Source organism: Equus quagga, chromosome 1 (genome assembly GCF_021613505.1).
Source record: "Equus quagga isolate Etosha38 chromosome 1, UCLA_HA_Equagga_1.0, whole genome shotgun sequence".
Classification (NCBI taxonomy): Eukaryota; Metazoa; Chordata; class Mammalia; order Perissodactyla; family Equidae; genus Equus; species Equus quagga.
The window spans coordinates 67,330,795-67,357,898 of record NC_060267.1 but is presented as its reverse complement, the minus strand read 5'-3'; positions in this window follow the sequence as shown (position 1 = coordinate 67,357,898).

The following is a 27,104-nucleotide window of genomic DNA, read 5'->3' as shown; positions in this document are numbered from 1 at the left end:
GCTAAAACTTGAAGTTAAAGGCTAGCTCATTCTATTTTATTTCCATGCTTGTTGACTTTAAATATGCTATCTCACCTCCAAAATGGGGAATTTATGACTTTATTATTTTTGACATTTTGAGCCTTATGTAACTTTAGGCATTCCTAAGGGAAACATTTAAAAAGATACTAAGAATAAAATTTGTGAAAAATATGCTATAAAATAGGAATATTCACTAAGCATATATATTTTTATGAAATAAATTCAATTTTAATTTTGCACCCTGTAAATTTTTTCTTTTGTCTTTCCACTTGTTAAAACAATGGTTAATCCTTCAGAAGAAGGATTAATATATGCCAGAATAAAAATGTTACTGCGTAGCTTTGAGTCTCATTTAAAATTGTTTTTTAGCTCTCAGTAAAACATAAATGTCCTTTCTTTGAGATAAAAGGTGTTCACATTCTTTAGCTCACTTGAGCATAAGTCCATCTTCTCATTTTTGCATACCTGAAAAGTAACTGTTATGATAAATTATAAGATAGGGAAAAGTCAGTATAACATAAAATTGTCCCATTCAAGCCAAAAGAGGAAAGAGAGCATCCTTTTTTTTCTTTGCCTGATCCAATAAGAGTGGACAACAGGAAAGGAAACAGAGCTGGTGCAACAGAAATAGGGCATGGATATACTAACCTCTTTAAGCCAGAGTCCAACATGGGAAATATTTCAGAAATGTTAGGAGAAAGCTGAAAGTAGAGAGGATTTTCATCTGTTCCTGTTTGGAAGCCTTAGAAGGAAACCATTGTGTAAGGAAACTTCATGCCTACACAATAATGATGAACGGTCACAAGAGAGAAACAGCAGAGGAGGAAAATCAGCTTACAGATGTGGCTTTTTGGTGTTTAGGGGGTTAAGACATCTTTCCACATTCAAGTGAGAAAAAAGAGAGGTGCAAAGAGGGTCATTGACAGAGTTGTAGTGTAGATCCAGGTACAGACCCAAACCGGTTTACAAGCTGGGCATGCAATTTTATTGTTACCAATAGACTTGATAAATAATTTGAGTAGTTTGCATTTAAAAGATAATGACTTCCAGTTTCAGTCTGACACATGAAGAATGTAAACATCATTACTCCGTTTCTCACAAGAAAGAGCTGAGCAAACTGAAAATTGACAAATTCTTATGATACCAAACCTCTTAATCTCAAGTTTGTGTGCCCAACGTACTGTAAGCCAAACATTGAGACATCAGTGCTTGGAGATGGAGAAAGGTTTATTGAAATTTGCCAAAACAGGAAGGCAAAAGCATGAGTTCTCTCAGATCTGCCTTAACAAGAGAAAAAAGCAGGGGTTTTTGTTGAGCTAAGGGTTGTGGCAAGAGTAGCTCTGGAGAAACAAAGGGGTAATCCATGTTTCTTCCATTCCCAATAAGCTCTTGGGCAATCTGACTTGTGTGTAGCTGGGGGCTGGTTACCTGGTGGTCCTTGAAGGTGTTCTCTTTGTTCTGTAAAACAAGCTCATAAATCCTTATGACCCTTAGGTAACCCTTCAGGTTAAACAAGAAAACAGCAAATTGACAAAATTAACTTATTTTCATAACAAGGTCAAAAGGTAATCTTATTGCATATTTACGGTAACACTCAAGTACATGGCTTCACTTAGATCCATCAGAGAATTGAGGTTACAAGGAAGATCACTATCCCCAAACTGGAAATACAGATGAATACAGAAAATTACAACTTAACTTGAGCAGTTGCTGAAGCCAGCAACTGGTAGGAATACCTCAAGGTACTAATTCCTGGAGACTGAGTCCTGTCTACTTGAGAGAGACAATTCCTGGGGGCCCAGTTTTAGGGGGTGCTCTGAGACATTTTATGACTTTTTGCCTCCAGGAGCCCCACCAGGTTCTCAGAGTGAAGATCGGAGAGAAATTCTCTCCAGGCTCCAAGAAAAGCAACCTGTTGAAATACACCCATATCTTTCTGTTCTCCTTAACACTAAGAGACTGCCATCAAGAGAAACTGTCTTACCAGGGCCTAACTCTCCTGGGAGAAGGGAAACACCCAACTAGAGCCTAGTCTAGCTTTTGATGTGGGGAAAGGGAAAAGCCAACTCCAGCCCCACCAAACTTTCCTGTTACAACTAAGGGGAGAAAAAAAAAGCTGAGAAGCACCTGTGAAGGTCATAGCCCAGGGCACAGACTCACTAAAAGACTAATATTTAATTATAGGACTATAGAATGCTTTATCTCTTCCATAGCTTATCACCACATCAATAATGCTTCTTTATAATAATGGGGATTACAACTAAAATAATTGCAAAGTTCAGAGCCCTTTTAACAAGGAGTCTTTTGGGAAACCAAAACCACAGGCAATACAAAAACAAGGACACTAGAAAAATTTTAGTGTCTGATACTATAGCTGTAGCAAAGACTAGAGATAGCCTAACTTCTAGCCAGATAAACATAAAGCCTCACACTAAAGACCTATTTACCTCAGGTTTTTTTCATACCTAATAAATCATGTTAAGCTTTCAATGAAAAATTACAAGACATACTAAAAGGCAAAAACACAGTGTGAAGAAACAACACAAGCAGCAGCACTGACCCATATATGGGAGAAACTTTGGAATCATCACAACAGGAATTTAAAACAACTTTGATTAAAATATGAAGGGCTGTAATGGCAAAAAGTAGACAACATGCAAGGATAGATAGGTAACATAAGCAGAGAGATGGAAACTCTAAAGAAGAGAATCAAAAGGAAATGCTAGAAATCAAAAACTGACAGAAATGAGGAATGCCTTTGATGGTTTCATCAGTAGACTGGACATGACCAAGAATCAGTGAGTTTGAAGATACATCAATAGAAACTTCCAAACTGAAAAGCAAAGAGTAAAAGAAATAAAAAGAGGCAACAGAATATTCAAGTTACAAAATGTCTAACATATGTATAATGAGAATACAAGAAGAGAGAAAGAAACAAAAGAAATAGTTGAACTTATAATGGTTGAGAATTTTCCAAAATTAATGACAGACAACAAACCACAGATGCAAGAAGCTCAGAGAACATAAACTAAGATAAATTCCAAAAAGTGTAAAACTAGTCATATTGTATTCAAACTATCGATAAAGAAGAAAAAATGCTGAAAGAAAGCAGTAAAAAGAAACACCTTATGTATAGAGAAACAAGGATAAGAATTATGTCAAATTTCTCCTGAGAAACCACGTAAACAAGAAAAGAACGGAGTGAAATATTTGGAGTCTTGAAAGAGAAAAACCATCAACCTAGAATTTTAGGTGAAATTATCCTTCAAAAGTGAAGGAGAAATAATGACATTCTTAGAAAAAAGAACAATTGACAGAATTTTTCAGCAGACTCCCCTTGCAAGAAACGTTAAAAGTGTTTCCTCAAAAAGAAAGAAAATGATGTAGGTCAGAGACTCAAATGTACATAAAGAAAAGGAAATCTATTCCTTAGGGGAGGAATAGATGAAGATAAAATCTTATTCTTAATTGATATAACAGATAACAGTTTGTTCAGAGTAATAATATCAATGATGTATTTTGTTTTTATAACTCATTGATAAGTGAAATTTGTTATCAGTGACAGGAGAAAGGAATCAAGAATACAGTACTTTTCTATAAGGTACCTGCATTACCCGTGATGTGATATACTATCGTTTGAAAGTTGCCTTAGATTAGTTGTATATTGTAAGTATACATTGCAAACTTTATGACATCACTGAGAAAAAAAAAGAAAGTATGTGCTAAGAGAGGAGAGAAAATAGAATCATACAAAATGCTCAGTTAAAACCAGAGAAGGCAGGAAAAGAACCAAAATAAATAAACAAAAACAACAAGGGCAATGGATAGAAAACAGTTACAGACATAGTATTAGTCCAACTGTACCATAATCACTTTAAATGTGAATCATCTAAATATAAAAAAGTCATTGTTTGGGTGGATAAAAACTATTGTTTGTATATGAGAAACCCATTTTAAATATAAAGATACAGAGAAATCAAAAAGCAAAGGGATGGAGAAAGATATAACACTAATCAAAAGAAAACTGGAATAACTATTAATTTCAGATAAAGCTGACTTCAGAATAAGAAAAATTAGCAGCGATGAAGAGGACAGTAAATAATGATAAAGGGTACAATTTTCAATGAAAATTTAATCTTTAATGTGTATGTGCCTTACAAGGAGAAATAGATGAATTTACTATTATTGTTTGTGACTTCAACACTATTAGCAATTGACAGATTCATCAGGCAGAAATAATTAAGGATATGGTTGAACTGAACAGCACCATCAATTAACTGGACATAATTGACATTTATAGAATACTTCATCCAAATACAGCAAAATACATATGCTTCTCAAGCTCACACAGAACATTTGGCAAGACAGGCCACAATCTGGAACACAAAACACACATTAATGACTCTAAGGAATACAAAGTATTACAAAGCACGCTCTCAGACCACAATAGAATTAAAATAGAAATAAATAACAGAAAGATAACTAGAAAATTTCAAAATATTTAAAGATTAACCACACATTTTTACATAACACATGAGACAAAGAAGAAACTTTGAGAAATTTGAAACATGTTGAACTAAAAAAAAAATAAAAAGTTAACCAAGATTTGTAAGATGTAACAAAAGCAGTGATTAGGCAAAAATTTATAGCATTCAATGAATATTAGGAAAAAAAGGAGGTTCTAACGTAATCTATACTTCCACCTTATAAAAGAAGAGCAAATTAAGTCTAAAGTAAGCAGAAGAAAAGAAAAACCAAGAAGAAGAAATCAATGCAATTGATAACAGGTAGTCAGAAAATCAACAAAACCAAACAGTGGTTCTTTGGAAAGATCAATAAAACTAATAAACCTCCAGCCAAGCTAACCAAGAAAAAAAGAGGAAAGACACAAATTAGTAATATCAGACATGAAAGGCGGGCCATCGCTACTGATCCCATAAACATTAAAGGCTAATAAAAGATTACTCTGACCATCTCTATGCCTACAAATTTGTTAACTTAGATGAAATGGACTAATTCCTTGAAAGATCCAGTACCAAAACTCATACAAGGAGAAATAGATAATCTCAATATGTCTACACCTACTGAAAAATTGAATCAATAACTAATAACTTTCCAAAACAGAAAGCAGCAAGGCCAAGATAGTTTCACTGGTGGTCTAACAAACATTTAAGGAAAAAATGTTACAATTCTACAGTTTCTTCCAGAAATAGAAGAATAGCGAGTACTTCCTGACTCATTTTATGAGGCAAACATTACGCTAATACCAAAACCAGACAAAGACATTGCAAAAAGAAAAATTACAAAAGAACATCTCTCATCAGCATAGGCGGAAAAATCCTCAAAAAATATTAGCAGGTCAATCCAACAACTCATAAAAATAATTATACACCTTGACCTAGTGGTACTTATTACATGCATGCAAGATTAGTTCAACATTAAAAAACCAATTAATGTAATCCATCACATCAATAGGGTAAAGAACTTGATCAATAGATGCAGTGTAATTCGAATCAATGTCCCAGCAAGTTATTTTGCAGATACAGGCAAACTGGTTCTAAAGTTTACATGAAAAAGCAAAAGACCCAGTATAGGCAACACAATGTTTAAGATGAAAAGCAATGTTGGAGGGCTGACATTAGCTGATTTCAGGACTTACTGTAAAGCTGTAATAATCAAGATGGTGTGGTATTGATGAAAGCACAGACAAATAGATTAACAGAACAGAATAGAGAGCCTAGAAATAGACAAACACAAATATAGTCAACTGATCTTTGATAAAGGAAGAAAAGATAATCTTCTTAACAAATGATGCTGAAACAACTGGACATCTTTGTACAAAAAATATTGGTCTACACACAGACCTTAAACCTTTCACAAAAATTAACTCAAAATGGATTCTGGACCTAAATTAAAATGTACAACTCTAAAATTTGCAGAAGATAACATGGGAGAAAATCTAGGTGACATTGGATATGGCAATGACTTTTAGATACAGCACCAGAGGCAAGATCCATGGAAGAAAAAATTGATAAATTGGACAATTATAATTAAAAATTGTACTCTGCAAAAGACCTTAATAGACTCTCTCTGTTAAGAGAATGAAAAGATAAGCCACAGACTAGGAGAAAGATTCTTGAAACACTTATGTGATAAAGGACTTAAAAGCCAAAATATTAAAAAATCTTAAAATTCATAAATGAGAAGAAAATCCAACTAAAAAATGGGCAAAAGATCTGAACTGATATGTCACCAAAGAACATATACAGATGGCAAATAAGCATATGAAGTGATGGTCAGCATTATATAACTGCAAATTGAAACAACAATGAAATAACACAAAGCACTTATTAGAATAACTAAAATTCATAGCTCTGACAAAACCAAATGCTGTCCTGGGTGTGGAGAAATAACAACTCTCGTTCCATGCTGGTGGGAATGTTACAACCACTTTGGAAGTCAGTATGGCAGTGTTTTACAAAGTTAAACATAATCTTACCATACAATCCAGTAGTCGTGCTCCTAGGTATTTATACAAATGAGTTGAAAAGTTAAGTCCACAAAAAGGCCTGCATATGAAGTTTTATAGCAGCCTTATTCATAATTGCCAAAAAATTGGAAGCAATAAAATAGTCTTCAATAGATGAATGGGTAAATAAACTATGATATGTCCATGCAATGGACTATTATTCAGCAATAAAAAGAAATGAGCAATTAAGCCATGAAAAGACGTGGAAGAACCTTAAATCCGTATTGCTAAGTGAAAGAAGTCAGTCTGAATAGGCTACATACTAAATCCAATATTATTTCAAGTATATGACATTCTAGAAAAGGCAAAACTCTAGAGACAGTAGAAGATCAGTAATTGCCAGAGTTTTGCAGGAAGGGGAGGGATGGATAGGTGGAGGACAAAGAATTTGAGGGCAGTGAAACCATTCTGTATGATACACAGTCATGGGTACATGACTATGCATTTGCCGAAACCCATAGAACTTACAACACAGAGAGTGAATCCTAACATATACTATGGACTTTGTTAATAATGTATCAGTGTTGAGTCATCAACTATAACAAATCTACCACACTAATGCAATATGTTAACAATAGGGGAAAATGTGGAGAGCGGCTGGGGAGAATGGGTATATATGGCAACTCTCTATACTTTCTGATCATTTTTTCTGTAAACCAAAGACTACTCTAAAAAATAAACTTTTTTTGTTGCTATTTTTAAAGGGTAATAAAAGCAGGTGTCACAAGTGGAGATGTCATAACTTCATAACTGGGGAAATCACTAGGGTGTGTAAATCTTGTAAAATATTACTTCTGGATGGAATGGTAGGCTATGACAAGCCAATGCTCCCACTGGAAAAACCAGAAAGAACAAATTAAATTACAAAACTCATATTTGTAATGAAATCAGAAAGCTTTAGAAGCAATTAAGACTAATATGAACTAAAGTTTTGGGGAGGCATTTTTGAGGTGACCTGCCAAGATGATCTCCAGCCGTTTTACACTCTGGGGGCATATGTACAAATGCTGGATACATGCCCAGGCAGAGAACTTCTGCTTGGGGAAAAAGAAAAAGCAAGGTTTTACTGGTTTCATGAGGCTGATATGAAAAACTAGAAACTTGAAGAAACTCAAATACCTGTCCAGTTTTCTTCACAGTACAATTGCTGAATTACTGTGAGAGAAGCAGAAAGCTTCTGAAAGACAAAATCTCCCACAGTTTTGTGGGACTTAGGAAACAAAAACCTGACAAGCAAAGTACCTACCTCAAAAACTTGTTAACCAAAATGAGCAGCTTGACCAGGCAGAAATGAAATTTTGTAGAAAAAGAGTCTTTATTGAAGGGTTTGCAAACCAGGGAAGTATACCTCAACCTGTGAGTTGATAGGTGAGCACCCATCGGCCTTTGGGTGGCTGGTTTCTGAAGGCAAAAGATGGAGGGTTTGCAAGGCCAAGGCTGAGTCCAGTTCTGATTGGTCACCCTTCCCAGCCACGGTGTATGTTGTGCCAGGGGCCTTCTAAATGTCCTAACTGCAGGGGAAGACCACTGCATTGTTCTCCAGCCGTCTGGTGACAGTCAAGGTTAAAATGTAATTTTTTATTTCTGCCCATAGTTCAGCCGTGAGGTGGTCATAGTACCTGTCACATCGACCGTTGCCTTGTTCTTATCTCTTTCTTTTATCACACTTATCTGATCTTTTCCTCAAGATATTTACCAGATTTTTAAGCCATCCATGGAAGGGGCCTGAAAAGCTGGGATGGAACCCAAGAAGGTCAGAGCTGGGTCTACCTAGCTTTTAGGGCTAGAGAGTCAGAAACCTGCCAGGTTTGTAATCCAACCTGGAAGGATGTACTCTAGGAACAAAGGTGAAGTGGAAGTAGATTTAATGTTTCTAACACTGAAACCTAGTCTCAGTCTAGCTATATTTTTTTTTATTGGATTAAGTTAATCAACTCATCCCCTTGTTAGACAAAAGAAGGTCTGGGAACACTCTCTGGAGAAAGATGAAACTATCTAACACAATGCTCAGCATAAACATATTTTAAAAGCAATTAGAAATATGACTGATAATCACAAGAAAGGACAGCAATAGATGATGCACAAATGATCCAGATATTTGAGTTAGCAAAGAAATAGTTAAAAATAACTAATATGTTAAGGAAAAAAGAGAAAAGTATGATGACAATAGAAAAAATGATGATTATCAATACAGAACTATAATATAGAAATGAATTAAAGCAAGTTCATGAATTGGAAGAATCAATATTGTAAAGATAATTTTTCCCAAATTGATATAAAATTCATTGCAATTCTAACAAACCCCAAGTAAATTTATTCTGACATTTTCTCTAGTCTGATGTATTTTGATTTATATTTTTTACTTTTATATTTTTTGCTTAACTCTGTTGGGGAAATATAATTAAAAACAAAATCCTCTCCCAGTCCAGATAACCTCTCCACAAAGGTAGAAGAGAAAGAAAATGATTTTATTATTGAATAAGCATTAAACCAGAATGTAGTATGCTTCATAGGCAATCCACTAAGAGATTGCAAAGACAGAAATTTCACCCTTTTATGTCGTCAAGCAGATACAATTCATTGCACACATGTTCTCAAGATAAGCAATAACTAGTCAAGTAAGGAATTTAACAGCACCATTTGTCAAATATAATTTATCCTAATTTTGCTTGGTAATTGGGGTGACTATATGTATTAGCTAATTTGCTTTATCCAAAAAAGAGGTCCTTTTGCAACTTGGAGCAAGGTCCACTGAAGTTAGGCTCCTATATGCCTGCAGACACTGGGAGATAGGGGCACTATCCTCATTGATGATTATATTTCAAAGAAATGATTCCTAGATCCTTAAGAAAGGCAGTCCTGGGTCTTATAGCTGGCAAGAGGCTTATTTGGCTTTAAAAAAGATTAACATACATTTTAGAGACAGAGGAAGAACTTACAAGTTTTCTAAAGTAAAAGCTCTAAGAAAAGCAGAGAGTGGATGGGGGAAAGAGGTTAATCTTTCCCCTTATTTTCAACAGGGAAAACTAAGCCTCTTATTTTTAAGTTGTGTTTGCCCTTAAAATCTCCTCCCTGCACTGATATAAAATAGTAACATTACAATTTTCTACCTATCGCTGTTGCTGTTTCTACCTTCCTCTGGACAAGTTGCAGCCATCTAAATATCCATCAAGTCCATAGTAAAGAAAGGCACTTATGAGAATGACTATAAAATAAGAGAATTACTGACATTTTTAAGAAGTCGGTACATTGTTTGCCTTGGGGAAATGACTTTTGAATATACCCAATGGTGAACAGTTCAATCAAATTCTTGATTAGTAATGTACAAAATTTTCTTTTTTTTTGAGGAAGATTAGCCCTGAGCTAACTACTGCCAATACTCCTCTATTTTCTGAGGAAGATTGGCCCTGAATTAACATCCGTGCCCATCTTCCTCTAGTTTATACGTGGGACACCTACCACACCGTGGTGTTTGCCAAGCAGTATCATGTCCTCACCTGGGATCTGAACCAGCGAACCCTGGGCCGCTGAGAAGCAGAACGTGCAAACTTAACCGCTGCGCCATCTGGCCGGCCCCTTACAAAAATTTTCGTAGTCATACATTAATTTTACAAGTTGTTGTGATGATTTATTGCTTGCATTTTCAAATGATTAACTATTTGAGTATTATTTGGCAGTTCACTATGAAGTCTTACCCAGTTTAAGCCTAAGGAGTCGCTTACCTCCGAAGCCTGATAATCTAAATTTTGAGTTAAGAGTTTTCCTTGCAAAGCTCAATAGTTTTCACCTAAGAATCAGTCAATAACATAGATACCATCACATTTATATGACAGTTTAGGCCCTTTAATAATCATTCTGTCTTCCCAATAATTTTTCCCAGATGTGATATGCAAAGACATCCATGGCCATCATCTAGTATCAAAATCTTATTATTTGCAAATCCCTGAAAGGTGTTTAATATATATGGGTCTATTGTTTTAAATCTTACATCAGGTCTAAATCAATAGTTACACTTTTATAATAGTCAACTAAATCTCCATAAATAACATTCATCTCTGTGGATAACTGTCTATACTGAGACTGAGGAAACTTGCAACCCAAAGTTAATCTAGTGACACTAGACTTGTCTTTTACAGTCTCTATCTGTAAATGTTGGATTTCTGTTTTTCTATTAAATAGAAGCCTTTTTCTTTTCTATATCATTCTTCCATTCAAGCCAGTTAAAATATTTTTGTATCAAATTTAGGGCTTTAGTACCTGGATACATATCAATTACTTTTACTTTGTCATCATCAAACATACTAATGAATGTGGTCCCACCTTTGCTCTGTCAGTAATTAATCTGTTGGACTTATAAATCCAGACCCTGTTTATACTGGGAGCATAATTTAGAACTAATTAGAAATGAAGTTGTGGGAACCATTACTGGGAGTTCAGAATGAAAAAGTAGTTAACAAATATGTTTGTTTTCTAGTAAAATGTGATTTTTAAAGTAATTAGCATAACCGTACTGTGAATAGGACAGCAATATGTCTATAAGAATAGTAGAAACTTTGCTAGAATACCTCCTTTTAGTTTAGATCACTACCAATATCAATTACTCTAGAAAAGTTAGGGGTTTTTTTTAAGTAATTTTATTGGGATTATAATGGTTTATAACATTGTGTAATTTGGGGTGTACATTATATTTTATCAGTTCCTGAATACACTTCATTGTGCTCACCCCCAGTAGTCTAGTTTTTATCCATCACCATACATATGTGCCCCTTTGCCCCTTTTGCCAACTCCCCAACCCCCTTCCCGTCTGCTAACCACTAATCTATTCTCTTTATCCAGGTATTTGTTATCTTCCACATATGAGTGAAATCATGAATTATTTGTCTTTCTCTGTCTGGCTTATTTCACTTAACATCATACCCACCAGGTCCATCCATGTTGGTGCAAATGAGACCATTTTGTCTTTTTTTATGGCTGAGTAGTATTCTATTGTATATATATACCACATTTCTTTATCCATTCATCTGTAAAAGGGCCCTTGGGTTGTTTCTACATCCTGGCTGTTGTGAATTGTGCTGCAATGAACATAGGGGTGCAGAAATCTCTTTGGATCCTTGATTTCAAGTTCTTTGGATAAATACCCAGTAGTAAGATAGCTGGATCACATGGTATTTCTATTTTTACTTTTTGGGGAAATCTCTATACTGTTCTCCATAGTGGCTGCAGCAGTTTGCTTTCCCACCAGCAGTGTATGAGCATTCCCTTTTCTCGTCATCCTCTCCAACATTTGTTGTTTTTTGTCTTGGTAATTATAGCCACTCTGACTGCTACAAGGTATCTCATTGTAGTTTTGATTGGCTTTTCCCTAATAATTAGTAATGTTGAACATCTTTTCATGTCTGTTGGCCATCTGTATGTCTTCCTTCGAAAAATGTCTGTTCATTTTCTCTGCCAATTTTTTTTTATCAGGTTGTTTGTTTTCTTCTTGTCAAGTTGTATGAGTTCTTTATATATTTTGAAGATCAACCCCTTTTCTGATAAATGATTTGCAAATATTTTCTCCCAGTTGGTGGGTTGTCTTTCTGTTTTGTTCATGGTTTCCTTTGCTTTGCAGAAGCTTTTTAGTCTGATGTAGTCCCATTTGTTAACTTTTTCTTTTGTTTCCCTTGCCCAAGTAGACATGGTATTCGAAAAGATGTTGCTAAGACCAATGTCAAAGACTGTACTGCCTAAATTTTCTTCTAGGAATTTTATGGTTTCAGGTCTTACATTCGAAACTTTAATCCATTTTGAGTTAATTTTTGTGTACGGTGCAAGATAATGGTCTACTTTCACTCCTTTGCATGTAGCTGTCCAGTTTTCCCAACACCATTTATTGAAGAGACTTTCCTTTTTGCATTGTACGTTCTTGGCTCCTTTGTGAAAGATTAACTGTCCATAGATGTGTGGTTTTATGTCTGGGCTTTTAATTCTGATCCATTGATCTGTTTGTCTCTTTTGGTGACAGTACCATGCTGTTTTGATTACAATAGGTTTGTAAAATATTTTGAAGCCAGGGATTGTGATGCCTCCAGCTTTGTTCTTTTTCCTCAGGACTGCTTTGGCTATTCGGGGTCTTTTGTTGTTCCATAAAATTTTTGGATTCTTTGTTCTATTCCTGTGAAGAAAGTCATTGGGATTCTGATTGAGGTTGCATTGAATCTATAGATTGCTATAGGTAGTATGGACATTTTAACTATGTTTATTCTTCTGACCCATGAACATGGAATATCTTTCCATTTCTTTATGTCTTCTTCAATTTCTTTCAATAATGTCTTATAGTTTTCAGTGTACAGGTCTTTCACCTCCTTAGCTAAGTTTATTCCTAGGTATCTTATTCTTTTTGTTGTGATTGTAAATGGATTGTATTCTTTATTTCTCTTTCTGCTGGTTCAGTGCTGGTGTATAGGAATGCAACTGATTTTTTAAATTGATTTTGTACCCTAAAACTTTGCAGTAGTAACAAGGATTAATGAAATTAAGAGCTGGTTCTTTGAGAAGATTCACAAGCCCTTAGCTAGACTCACCAAGATAAAAATAAAGCTCAAATAAATAAAATTAGAAATGAAAGAGGGGAAATTACAACAGATATTGTAGAGATACAAAGGATTATACGAGAATACTGTGAAACACTGTATGCCCACAAATTCAATAACCTAGAAGACATGTATGAATTTCTAGACTCATACAACCTCCCAAAGCTGAATCAAGAAGAAATAGAGAATCTGAATAGACCAATCACAACTACAGAGATTGAAACAGTAATCAAAAACCTTCCAAAAAAAAAATCCAGGACCATATGGCTTCTCTGGAGAATTCTACCAAGGATTCAAACAAGATGTAGTTCCTATTCTTCTCAAACTATTCCAAAAAATTGAAGAAGATGGAATGCTTCCTAACACATCCTATGAAGTCGACATTACTCTGATACCAAAAACAGACAAGGACATCACAAAGAAGGAAACCTACAGACCAATATCTCTAATGAACTTAGATGCAAAAATTCTCATCAAAATGTAGGCAAACTGAATCCAGCAGTACATTAAAAGGATCATACACCGCAATCGAGTGGGATTTATTCCAGGGATGCAGGGATGGTTCAACATCCACAAATTAATCAATGTGATACATCACATTAACAAATTGAAGAATAAGAATCACATGATCATCTCAATAGATGCAGAGAAAGCATTTGACAAGATCCAACATCCATTTATGATAAAAACTCTCAATAAAATAGATATAGAAGGAAAGTACCTCAACATAATAAAGGCCATATATGACAAACCCTAAGCTGCCATCATACTTAATGTTGAAAAACTGAAAGCCATCCCGTGAGAACAGAAACAAGATAAGGATGCCCACTCTTGCCACTCCTATTCAACATAGTACTGGAGGTGTTGGCCAGAGCAATTAGGTGAGAAAAGGAAATAAAAGGAATACAAATTGGAAAGGAAGAAGTGAAATCTTCGCTATTTGCAGATGACATGATTCTATACATGGAAAACTCTAAAGAACCCACCGGAAAACTATTAGAAATAGAAAACTTAGGTTTTAAGTCCTTTGTGGGAAACATAGTCCAGTTCTCCTGAGGTGCTGCCTTCAGATGAGAAGCATGAACCCAGTTGTTGTTGTTTTCTACTTTGATAGCCATTTGGGCAATCAGCAGCACTTGGAAAGTTCTCTCCCAGTGTGATGACAACCTGTCTTTCTTGCAGAACACCTTTTGTAGATAAAATCTTCTGATCAATAGAAGTGGCAGGCTTCTTCTGGTAGGTCCTTCCAAGTCCTTATTATGTTTTGTGTCTCAGAGTTTCTAGGGAAGTAAGAAGCCCTTCTAAGTATTGAACTTGATTATGAGAGGATTCAGCTAAATCAAGCAGAGGACATGCATGGTCTCAGACCCAAATTCACAGGCCTGCCACACATAAATTTAAAAGGAGAGATTCCATCTTTGTTTCTGAGTATCACTCTAATGTATAACAAGGCTAGTGGTGAAACTGTAGGCCATTTTAACATAGTAGATCACAGAATCTTAGCCAATGAGGGCATTTTACTTAATTTGATTCCTTTATTCTACTTGTCCAGAGGACTAAGGCTTAAAGGAATCTGCAAACATTTGCATAATTCTTGGATGACAGTAGAAATAAAGTGACTTCCTCTGTCTTAATCAATGTCCTCTAGTATCCCAAGAGTGAGAGTTATGTGTATTGAGAGACTTTACCACTGAGTATTGGCTTTTGAAGAGGGAAAGACTTCAGGCCATGTGGACATCCTATACAGCATAACCTGATAAAAACTGTCAGCTTTTGTATGTATTAGTTCTATGAAATCCAGCTGCCACTAGGTTCCTGATAAAATTGTTCAAGGAGAACTTCCTGCATTTATCTTGGGAGTAGACTGTAAAGAATTATACTGACAAATACTTTAATGTTTAATGTCTCTAATTAATGTTTACTCTTTAATGTAAATATCTCTTTAACGTTTTGAATAATTTAATCTTTTTCTTAGGCATAGTAGTCATCTAGTGCCCTTAAAATCTCTCTTTATTCAGATGATTTTCGTGGTGACACAACAATTCTAACCAAGCAAATAGGGACTGTGGTATAGGAATTATTTTGTTAAGTAAATCCTATAGTCCAGTCAAATTTCTTTTATCTCCTTTTATAATCCAGTTGTCAGTTTTCTTTTGTGTAGCATATTTTGAAAATGAACAAAAGTTTTTTATTGTATTAAAAGTAAAGATTCTAAGTTTGGAGTCTGCCATGTTTTAACATAAGTTTTTGCAGTTCTGGTATCAGGATTATCGCTATTAGAAACTGCATCCTTCTGCTCTCTATGAGCTCTACAGTGAGTTACTGATATCTGAGCAGGCAGTTGTAAAGCTTTAACAAATAAGTGACCAATGTTTTAGTTCTCATTGAAGGAATAATTCTGTTTTTAAAAATGAGCTTTGTGGCATGACAGACACCAAATATATATTTATTATAATACTATATACTCACTTTAAGTCCAGAGCAAGAATGGCAGCTCCAGTAACTCTTATTAACTAATCTGCTTGTGCAGACTTAATTCCAGACAAAAAATAAGCTTCTCAGAATTTATGATAAGTCATCACAACATAGGAAGCCTTAGCTGGGCCACTTTAATCCCAATTACATTGCCATCAGTAAACATTATTATCAAATATGCAATATGAATAGAAATATCATATAAATCAGGTGGGGTTTTTCAAAATTTGGAATCTCTGAAGAGGCTATAGCCAATTTCAGTTGCTCAAAAGCTTCTTTAGCTTCTAAGGTCCATACCAGCGGATGTGGAGAGTTATATGCAGTTGTTCCATCAGAGTTTGTGTCCACTTGGCAAAGCTGGGATCTAATGTCTACAATACTGTACTAGTTCTATAAATTGCCTCAGTGTTTTTTTTTTATTTGTAGTAGACCATTTTATCTGCAAAATGAGCTAACTCCTAGATTGTAACACTGTGGCCTATAACTGACAACAGATAATGTATTTTACTTCAATTTGTCAATATTGTGATTTGTCTAGTGTGGCTTTAGGCCACTGTATATAGTTTTCTGAAAATTTCTCTGATTCTCTTATGCTCTTCAGTAAGAGAATCAGTTGGATGTGCAATTAAGTTGACAGTTATTTTTTCTCAGCATTTGAAGCTGACAGAATTCATGTTTTTATGGTTTCTACTGGGCTCATAAAAATGTGTTATCAGCTTAGTTGTAATTATTTGAACTTAATGAATTTTTTCTTCATTCTTATTTGTGAATTTCTTCTGTGATTGGGGGTCTCATCATAGAGTTTAAGTCTGTTTATATTGAGAATAATGTGGTATATTTCTTTAAAATTTTAACCAAGTCTTTATTTAGTGTAGGGAAATGTTTGCAATTACTTTTGGAAAATTGTTTCTCCCATTTTCTTATCCTGCAAGTCCTATTAGATATATCTTTACTTTCTCATTCATTCTCTGTCCTATGCCTCTTCAGCTTTAATGAGCTTATTTCTTTACCTCTCTGCGATTTATTCTGAAATTTTCCCATGCTCTAAATGTCTCTTCACTAGTTTTTTTTTTATCATACATTTCTAATTTGCTTCTTAAGCTTTACATTCAGAGTTTTTTAATTCTGATGACTTTTTCATTTGTATTTCATTGTTTCTCCATCATTCTGTTTTTTTTTTTTTGGAGGAAGATTAGCCCTGAGCTAACTACTGCCAGTCCTCCTCTTTTTACTGAGGAAGCCTGGCCCTGAGCTAACATCCATGCCCATCTTCCTCTACGTTATATGTGGGACGCCTACCACAGCATGGCGTGCCAAGCAGTGCCATGTCCACACCCGGGATCCAGCGAACCCTGGGCCACCGAGAATCCGAACGTGCGCACTTAACCGATGCAGCACCGGCCGGCCCCATTCTGGTTTTTAAAATAAAATAATATCCTGTTTTTCATTATACATTCTCTCTCTTCTTTTTTTTATTGTAATAATTTAAAACACATAATAATTTCTCTTAAATTTGCTTCTATCTCAAGTTATTGAGTTAGCTTTTCTCTTTGTATGTTTGTAAGTTTTAGGTTTCTTTCATGTTATTTTTTTCCACTGTATGAAGTAGAATTTTTATTTGGAAGCTCCTCTTTTGCAGAGTTGCTCTCATCTCCCTACCCTCAACATGAGTAGGGACAGTGTAGCCACAGAACGTTCTTTTTTTTTATTGTGGTGACTCCTCCTGTGGTCCCAGAGTTTTACTTGTCTCCAGAACAATACATAAGTCAATTTTCTTTTGTCTGGGTCTCTTACTCCATCAGAAATATAAATTCAGACCCCGTACCCATGTGAGTCACAGGTTTACCTTCCTCACTGAAGATATTTTTTTAAGTACCTGGATTTCTGAGCTGTGACGAGTTTCCCTGACATTTTCTCAGCCAGTGGAGTTTTAAAAATCATTCTTTTCTGCAGTCAAGTCAGCCTTTTCCAAAGACTTTAGTGGAGGGTCTTCAGTTCCAGCACTATAGTTTGCATGAGTCTAATTCCACCCTTCTTATCTTCTAATATGTATTAATAATCTAGTTCTTAGTGTCATTATCTGGGCTTCCTGGGCCACCAGAGAATCAGCTGATATGTTTCCCACTGACTTTCAATTCTCTCTTCATTTATGATAGTTGGAGATGTCCTTTTCTTTCTTTTCAAACCCAATTGTGGGTTAAAAAGTTTTACCTTTAATTTATGATTTCAATATATATGTGTTTAGAGTGAGGATGGTAGGAGAAAAAAGAGAGGGATGTCTATAACATCTCAGTAGGTCATGGAGTCAGGAGAAACTGTAAGCCATTTTCTGTGTAATATGAAGTAAAGCCTTTATAGTCTCTGTGGAGGGGACTATTTCCCCATACTTGAGGGCTAAGGAAAGGACCACTTAGTTATGTAAATATAAACCAGAGACTGTAAGTGAAAGTGAAAGGGGATAGGAACTCTGATTGTAAGCAGTTAAAGTACTTTGTGTAATAATGAAAAAGGTTGAGTATGTTGTGGTAGTGTTCTTTCTTTCCATACTATACATATTTCTTTGGCAGAAATGCTTCTTCCTAGAATGGATTTAGACTGTGCTGTGCCTGGAACTCATGTACTCTTCTGCAGAAGTGTATGCTTTGTGTGTTTTGTTTTTGAGCACTTGCAGAAGAATGAAGGAGGGCTGTGCAGATCTAATCTCCACCAGAAACAAAATGACAGATTGATTAAAGTATCTGGATGAGACTTGATAAGTGCTGTCTTGGATTGAACAGGCATTGCCCAGAATTTAACATTATATAAGTTTTTGAACAATGGGAAATATTCCTGGAGTTTCCCATTCTTTAATTTGGAAAGAATTTCAAATAGAAAATATTAACTTGCTTTTTAAATTTTTAATTATGGTTTTACAAATAATTTATCCTTTTGAATCTCTGGCTAAGTTAAAAATTGAGTAATTACAGAAAAAAATAATTCATTCTGTCAGATATTTTTGAGATAAGAAATATGGCCTGAGAAGTGGGTCCATCTTTTGGGTTGAGAAGTAGATCCCTTCCTTTCTAAGTGCCTCATTCACTCTGAACTGCATTCTGAGCAAATCGTGTGCTTAAGGGGACCCTGAGGTAAATGTGGATTTTGATACAGAAAGAGTGACGAGAAGAGAGAAGGCCCTTTAGCTAGTTAGAAAGGCATCTAAGAAAGCCTTGCCACTCAAAGCATGGTAAGCAGAGCAGCAGCAGCCTCATCACCTGGAGCTTGTGCCCCATCCCAGACTTACTGCAGAATCTGCGTTTAATAAGATCCCCACATGATTTATAATGAGCATTCAGGTTTGAGAAGCTCTGCTGTAAGGAACTGAACAAGATGTGTCAGGGCTGTGTATCTTAATTTGTCATATTTGTTTGCTAATTTTAATTATTTGTATAATCCATTTAATACTATCCTTTTATTATCCTGGAACCTTTAGTAAAGAGCTATTAAATTATCTCTACCTAGTCTCATAAAGACAGAAGAAAATTGAGCCATGCATGTGCATCTGTTTGGGTCAGAGTGACAAAATAGAGATAAATGTCCTCAGGGGCCACTGTGGTAAGAAACAAAGCATCAATATTAGGTGTTAACTGCTCCAATCTGCAGAAGATTATGAGAAGCTGCATGGTCACGGGGCTATGTATAAATTAAAGAGCTTCTTGAGACCAGAGGTAGTGGCACAGACAGACATCTGAATTGACTCAAGACTGTGCTGTATTTATCGTTATATCTTAGTTTTCTGTACAGTGTGACAGTGTCTGTGGTTGGAACTGGAAAAATATTGAATTAAATTGAAATACAGTGAAGTGAAGCTTTCTGACGTGGATTATTTCGTATTTTATTGATTTCATTCTTCAATGTAATTGCTCTAAATCCGCCTCTCTGGATCTTTTACAAAGTAATCTTCATTCTGCCCTCTGAAACTTTGCACAAGAAGCTGGTACTCTTGTGTATAAAGCAGCCCTTAAGTTTTTGAAGCTCTCCATTATGATTTCCCAAGCTCAAGTGCCCAACACCTTATCTCTTCTACGTGATAATCACACTTGCAGTTTTCAGAATCTCCCCTTGGGAGTCATTTATCCAGATCCTTCACCATTATGACCACAGTACTCTTATCAAGCATAAATGTTAGTGTCTCTTTTGAGAGAGAGAGACAAGAATTTAAGAAAGAAGCACAGAAGAGACCGATTTCCTCTTCATATCTCAAAGGATTATTCTGCAGATTTCAGAGTTACAAAGAGTTGAGAGAGTTAAGCTGAAGAAAACTCATCTGATGTGTTTGAATAGATAAAATCAATGACTGCTGGTTAAATGAGAGGCACATAGCAAATATACTGTAAAATGAATTAAATGGTAATTGAAAATACCTGCAGAAAATTTGATTAGAATCTGGGGAATCTACAAAGGTAGCCAGATAATAAGAAATGCGTTTCCAAAGCTCATTTAATTCTGCCAATGTACCTTAGACAGTAAATTTGCAGTTAGTCTCATTAAAAGAATTAATTTAAATACATCAAACTTTTCATATTAAAAGCTGTGGAAAACTTTGGGTGCACCTGAAGTTATTTTCCTTGTAGATCCATAGGGATTGCTCATTTAAACTATCTTTTAGAAGTTTTAAAAATTATTTTATTAAATTTCATATGCTATATTTTGCAAAACTGATAAAGTTAGAAGTCATTTATCTTACATGAATTCAAATTATAAACTTATGTATCTTTCAGGTAGCTATGCTCTCTGGAGAATATTCCAAAATATTACCTTGAAGACTAGTGTTATTGAGGATTATATCATTTAACTGTGTCAAAATGAAGGCACCAATATTTTGAAAATATGAAGTCAAATATATAAATAAATTTAAAGGAAAATAAGTATCTAGACATTAGAGAAGTAGCTGAGAACTTCAGATAAATATGGGTAAAACCTGAAATCAGCTAATCAATGCATGATAGTCAAGCCACTTTCATATGCCCAGACAATGAGAATATTATTAAGATCTCAAATGGCCACAAAATGAGACAGATTGTTTCCAACTTAATGAAATTATATCCTGTGATATAGCTCCTCAAAGATATGGACAAAAAGAATAGAAAAACAAAAAATCAGAGACCCATGAGAAAGAATGGAAATTGCAATCTCAGAGAAAATATAAATAAAGCAATGCAGCAATAACATGGAAGCTTCAAGCAGACAATTTTTATCAATGGTCATTTTAGATAGACATGGAGATGTGGAAATCTATTAGCAAAGACACAAAGGAATGGAAAAAGGAGGCTCAGAGAGGCTGAGATGTGGGTTAAGATCCATACATGAATTGGGATCAGGGTGTTAGTAGTCAGGAAATCAGAATCTGAGCAACAATACAGAGGTTAAAACTTGGGTTCTAAGTATGTGCAGAATTGATTTAGTTGTGAGCTATGCCTTTATAGAACACAGGAATATGGATTAAATAAATCAGCTACTTTGCTTATATAGCATCACATGGTTCCTGTTTTTGTATGGAAGAGAAGGGTGAGGCATACAGAACAATGAGAATGCTATTTATGTTAATTGCAACACATATAGAGAGAGGAGACCGAAATAAGCTAAAATATTCAATCTATTTCTACTGGAAAAAAATATAAGTTGAGGGGCTGGCCCGTGGCCAAGTGGTTAAAGTTCTGCCCACTCCACTTCGGTGGCTTGGGTTCATGGATTTGCATCCTGGTTGCAGACCAACTCCACTCATCAGCCATACTGTGAGGCATCCTGCATACAAAGGAGAGGAAGATTGGCGCAGATGTTAGCTCGGGGCGGATCTTCCTCACACACACAATATATATATACGTTGACTTGGTCTTTCAGGGATCTTCTAAAGAATGCACTGTCAAGCTGTATGTGTGTTTTGTGCAGCTCTGAAATAAATCTTGGCTTGGTCATCTATACCTGTGTGGCCTAGGGTATGTTACTTAACTTTTCTGTCTTTGTACACCTGCCAAATAAGAATATCTCACGCAGAATTATCTTGGAAGGACTAAATGAGATAATGCCTTGTAGTTGTCATTGCTAAGGTGCTTTAAAGTGTTTAGTGTAAAATACTGGCAATAGTTCTTTAAGAAGAAAGTTGTGGGACTAGAGCTGCATTGATTTCCCTAGGGAAAGAGCCTATTTAGGCACATATGAAACAAATACAGGGAAAAAGGGAAAGTGACTGCAAATGGTGCATATTAGAATAATTGTCTCCTGATTCAAATAAAACCATCCCAGATGGATCAGAATGATGCAGTGTAAGCCAAAGCCAACAGGAACAGCTTAATGCCCACAACAGTGTTAGAAGCAGCAAATAATTGAAGTTTTATTTTTTCCCCTATGTGGGAAAGTCTGAGCTTTCAAACCCAAAAACTGCTAGCATAGGGAAAATAAAAAGATAAAAAAAGGAAAATTATCACTAAGCCAGACCCAGTGTAGTATATAGTAGTGGAGACTCTAAAGGTCCCAACATCATGGGGCACTAGGTAGGACAAGTGTGAAAACAGGAGTTCGAAAAGCTTAGAAGTTAAAATGTAGGAAGATAGATCACAACACAGAAATTCTTGCATGAGAAAAGGTATATTGGCATGTCTACATTAAAATTTCCAACATATTGGATACTGTAACAGTCTTAGTTCAGAACATGCGTTTCTGCAGCTAAAATTTGGTTCTTTTTATGCAATCCCCCTGGGGACATATATCAGTTTCTTTTTAATATGAAGGTAGAGGCTTTTTAAGTTTGTTTATCAATCTACTTTTTTTGTACTCCTTTTTTAGTATTTATAGTAGTGCATGTATTAGATATCAATGTAACTATCAGCGTTGCTTGTTTTACTAAACTAGGTTAACATGTGATTTTATTATATATTTTTAACCAGTAAATATTTCCAGAGTAGAAGGTGCCTTTTGGAACCAGTCGAGCAAGGAGAGTGTTAATTTTTGTGTTATTTGTGACAAAAATTATTTGTTAATGCTGATAAAAATGTCTATGTTCTTCACTGAAAACATTAGAAGTAAAAACTATGTATAAAATATCATGTGTTTGCAGCTAACCACATTATAATTTTCTTTTGGGCCCTGTATTCAAGAATTTGAGTTCTGGAGTTAAACTTACTGTGTTTAAATTCCAGCTACAACATCTAGTAGCTATGTGACCTTAATTGAATTACTTCATCTCTCTATTCCCCTCTTTCACAATTTGTAAAATGGGTATCTACTGCAGATAATTCTTATGAGGAGATATTGTATGTGAAGTGGTTAGAAGAATGCCTGGCACATAATATGCACAGAACAAATGTTGGATGTCAGCATTTTGAAACTGAGGATGAAGGAGTTGAAGTTTCCTTGGATTAGGATAAAACAGCCTGTGCCTACAAAGTGAACGTGGGAAACCAAGTAAGCAAAGTTTGTTTTTCTTCTTCTTCTCTTTTTTTTTTAGCTTTCAGATGTACATCATAATATATTTCGAATTCTGTGTAGACTACATCATCTTCACCACCCAAAAACTAATTATAGTCCATCACCTCACACATGAGCCTAATCACCCCTTTTGCGCTCCCCCTTTCCCACTTCCCCTATGGTACCCAACAATCCAATCTCTGGTGCTGTGTGTTTGTTTGTCACCATTTTTATCTTCTACTTGTGAGTGAGATCATATGGTATTTGACTTTCTCCCTCTGACTTATCTCACTTCACGTAATACCCTCAAGGACTATCCATGTTGTCACAAATGTACAGATTTCATCATTTCTTATGGCTTAGTATTCCATTGTGTATATATGCCACATCTTCTTTATCCATTTGTCCCTTGATGGGCACCTAGGTTGCTTCCATGTCTTGGCTATTGTGTATAATGCTGCAATGAACATAGGGGTGCATGTATCTTTATGCCTTTGCATTTTCAAGTTCTTTGGATAAATACCCAGCAGTGGGATAGCTGGATCATATGGTAGATCTATTCTTAAATTTCTGAGGATACTCCATACTGCTTTCCATAGTGGCTGCACCAGTTTGCACTCCCACCAGCAGTGTGCAAGGGTTCCCTTCTCTCCGCATCCTCTCCAACACCTGTTGTTTCCTGTCTTGTTACTTATAGCCATTCTGAGCGGAGTGAGGTGATAGCTCATTTTAGTTTTGATTTTCATTTCCCTGTTAGCTAATGATGTTGAGCATCTTTTCATATGCCTGTCGGCCATCCATATATCTTCTTTGGAGAAACCTTTGTTCAGATTTTTGCCCATTTTTTTGCCACTATTTCATTTATTTCTGCTCTGATTTTTATTATTTCCTTCCTTCTGCTGTTTTGGGATTTGTTTGTTCTTCTCTTTCCAGTACCCTTAGATGCACTGTTAGATTGTTTATTTGGGATTTTTCTTCTTTGTTGATGTAGGCCTGAATTGCTATAAACTTCCCTCTTAGAACCACTTTTGCTGTATCCCATAGATTTTGGCATGTTTTATTTTCATATTCATTTGTCTCCAGGAATTTTTTGGTTTCTCCTTTGATTTCTTCATTGATCCAGTCGTTGGCCAGTAGCATTTTGTTTAATCTCCAGATTTTTTTGGCTTTTCTGGTTTTATTCCTGTGGTTGATTTCTAGATTCATAACTTTGCGGTCAGAAAAGATGCTTGGTATTATTTCGATCTTCTTAAATTTACTGAGACTTGTTTTGTGGCCTAATATGTGATCAGTCCTGGAGAATGTTCCATGTGCACTTGAAAAGAATGTGTATTCTGAGGTTTTTGGATGGAATGTTCTATATATATCCACTAAGTCCCTCTGGTCAGTTGTGTCGTTTAAGGCCAGTGTTTCTCTATTGATATTCTGTTTGGATTATATATCCATTGGTGTAAGTGGAGTGTGAAAGTCCCCTGTTATTATTGTGTGACTATTTCTCCTTTTATGCCTGTTAATAATTGCTTTATATATTTAGGTGCTCCTATGTTGGGTGCATAGGTATTTACAAGTGTTATATCTTCTTGTTGGGTTGTTCCCTTTATCATTATGTAGTGCCCGTCTTTGTCTTTTGTTGCAGTTTTTGTTTTATAGTCTATTTTGTCTAAGTATTGCTACCCCCACTTTCTTTGCCATTTGCATGGAATATCTTTTTGTATCCTTTCACTTTCAGTTTTTTAGTGTCTTTACGTCTGAAGTGTGTCTCTTGTATGCAGCATATATAGGGGTATTTTTTTTATCCAATTGGCCCCCCTATGCATTTTGATTGGAGCATTTAGTCCATTGACATTTAAAGTAGCTATTGATAAATATGTATTTATTGCTATTTTGTTACCTTTTTTTCTGGATGTTTTAGTAGTTCTTCTCTGTTCATTTCTTTTTCTCTTGCTGTCTTCACTTGTGGTTTGATGGCTTTCTTTAGTAATATATTTGATTTGTTTTGTTTTACTTATTTGCTTACTTATAGGTTTCTGATTTGTGATGACCATGAGGATCCTAAATAATGTTCTATTTATCTAACAGTCTATATCAAGTTGATAGACTCTTTAACTTAATTTCTTTCTAAAAGCTCTACTTTTCCTTCCCCATCTCCCACATTTTATGTTTTTGAAATCATATATAATCTCTTGTTTTGTGTGTGTCTATCAATTACCCTCTTATTGAAATAGGTAGTTTTAGTAATTTTGTCTTTTAACCTTCACCTTATCTTCACAGGTGGTTGATCTGCTACCTTTACTATACTTTTACCTTTACCAGTGATTTTATTGCCTGGTCTTTTTGGGGGGGCTTATTATTTTTTTTTGATTTTTTTTAATCTCTATTTGTGGTCATTGCTGTCCACTTAAATATGCCCCTTCAGCATTTCTTGTTGAACTGGTTTCTTGGTGATAAACTTCTTTTATTTTTGCTTGTCTGGGAATCTCTTTCTCTCTCCTTCCATTCTGAATGGCAACCTTGATGGATAGAGTATTCTTGGTTGTAGGTTTTTCCCTTTTAACACTTTAAATATGTCATGCCATTCTCTTCTTGCCTGTATGGTTTTGGCTGAGAAGTGCTGATAACCTTATGAGCTTTCCTTGGTATGTAACTTGTTGCCTTTCTCTTGCCACTTTTAGGATTCTTTCTTTATCTTTAATTTTGGTCATTTTAATTATAATGTGTCTTGCTGTGGGCCTCTTTGGGTTTATTTTGTTTGGAGCTCTCTGTGCTTCCTGTACTCAAATGTCTGTTTCCTTCCTTAGATTAGGAAGATTTTCATCTATTATTTCTTCAAATGAATTTCCCCCTACCTTTGTCTCTCTCTTCTCCTTCTGGGACACCTATAATGTGAATGTTAGTAGGCTTGATATTGCCCCAGAGTTCCCTTAGACTGTTCTCATTCTGTCTAATTCTTTTTTCTTGTTTCTGTTCTGCTTGGGTGATTTCCTCTAGTCTTTCATGTAGCTCGCCGATCCATTCTTCTGTATCCTCTACTCTGCTATTGAGTCCCTCTAGTGAATTTCTCATTTCCAGTATTGTATTCTTCATTTCTGATTGGTTCTTTTTTATATTTTCCAGTTCTTTGTTGATGAGCTCTCTGTGTTCATCCATTCTTTTCCTAATATCTGTGAGCATCCTTATGAGATTTTGTTTGAACTCTGTGTTGGGTAGGTTGCTTATTTCTGTTTCATTTAGTCCATTTTCTGGGGTTTTGTCCTGTTCCCTTGCTTGGAATTTATTCCTTTGTCTCCTCATTATGCTTTTTTCTCTGGGCTTATTATTATGTATTACGTGAGTCAGCTATGTCTTCTGATCTTGGAGAAGTGGCCTTATGTAAGAGATATCTTTTGAGGCCGTGTGCTTCCCTGTAGTCACCAGTACAAAAGATCCAGCATGATCCCTTTGTGGGCTACTTGTGTTCTTCTGGTTTGGCAGGGTTGCTCTTAGTGCAGGTACCCAGGGAGTCTAGTCCTTCCTTCCCTGGCTAGCTGTTTGTAAATCTAGTTTGGGGAGGCTCAGTACTGTTGGCTTCAATGTCTAACAGTACACTCCTGTTACAGTTTTCCCGTTAATTGAGTAGGTACCCAGTGTAGCTGGTTGCTAGGCTCAGGGGCTTACAGTTACTATAGGCCTCAGGCCTATAAGGCTGTTGTCAGTTCTCTTAGGAGTGCAGCTGACTGGGGCTTGCCCTAGGCACAGGAGCACTCAATTGTTTCTGTCTTTGGAAGGTGGGGCTGATCCTTTTTATGGCTATTTGTGAAGCACAGGTGTACTGACACTGATAAGCCTCACCCCCCACAGGACTACACACACCATCAACACAGTCCTGGTCCGTGCATGCTTCCCAAGCCCCTGGATGGTACCCCAATACCCCACTGCAGAGGCCCGCACCTCTCCACCAATGCCCCCCACAGTTCACCTGGTCCTCACGCAGGCCCTGCCCCACAGAGGCAGACACACTTGCCTGCCTGTAGAGGATCAAGGCACCCAGTCAATGCAGGCGGACAAGTAGCCTGAGGGCTGGCTGTTGG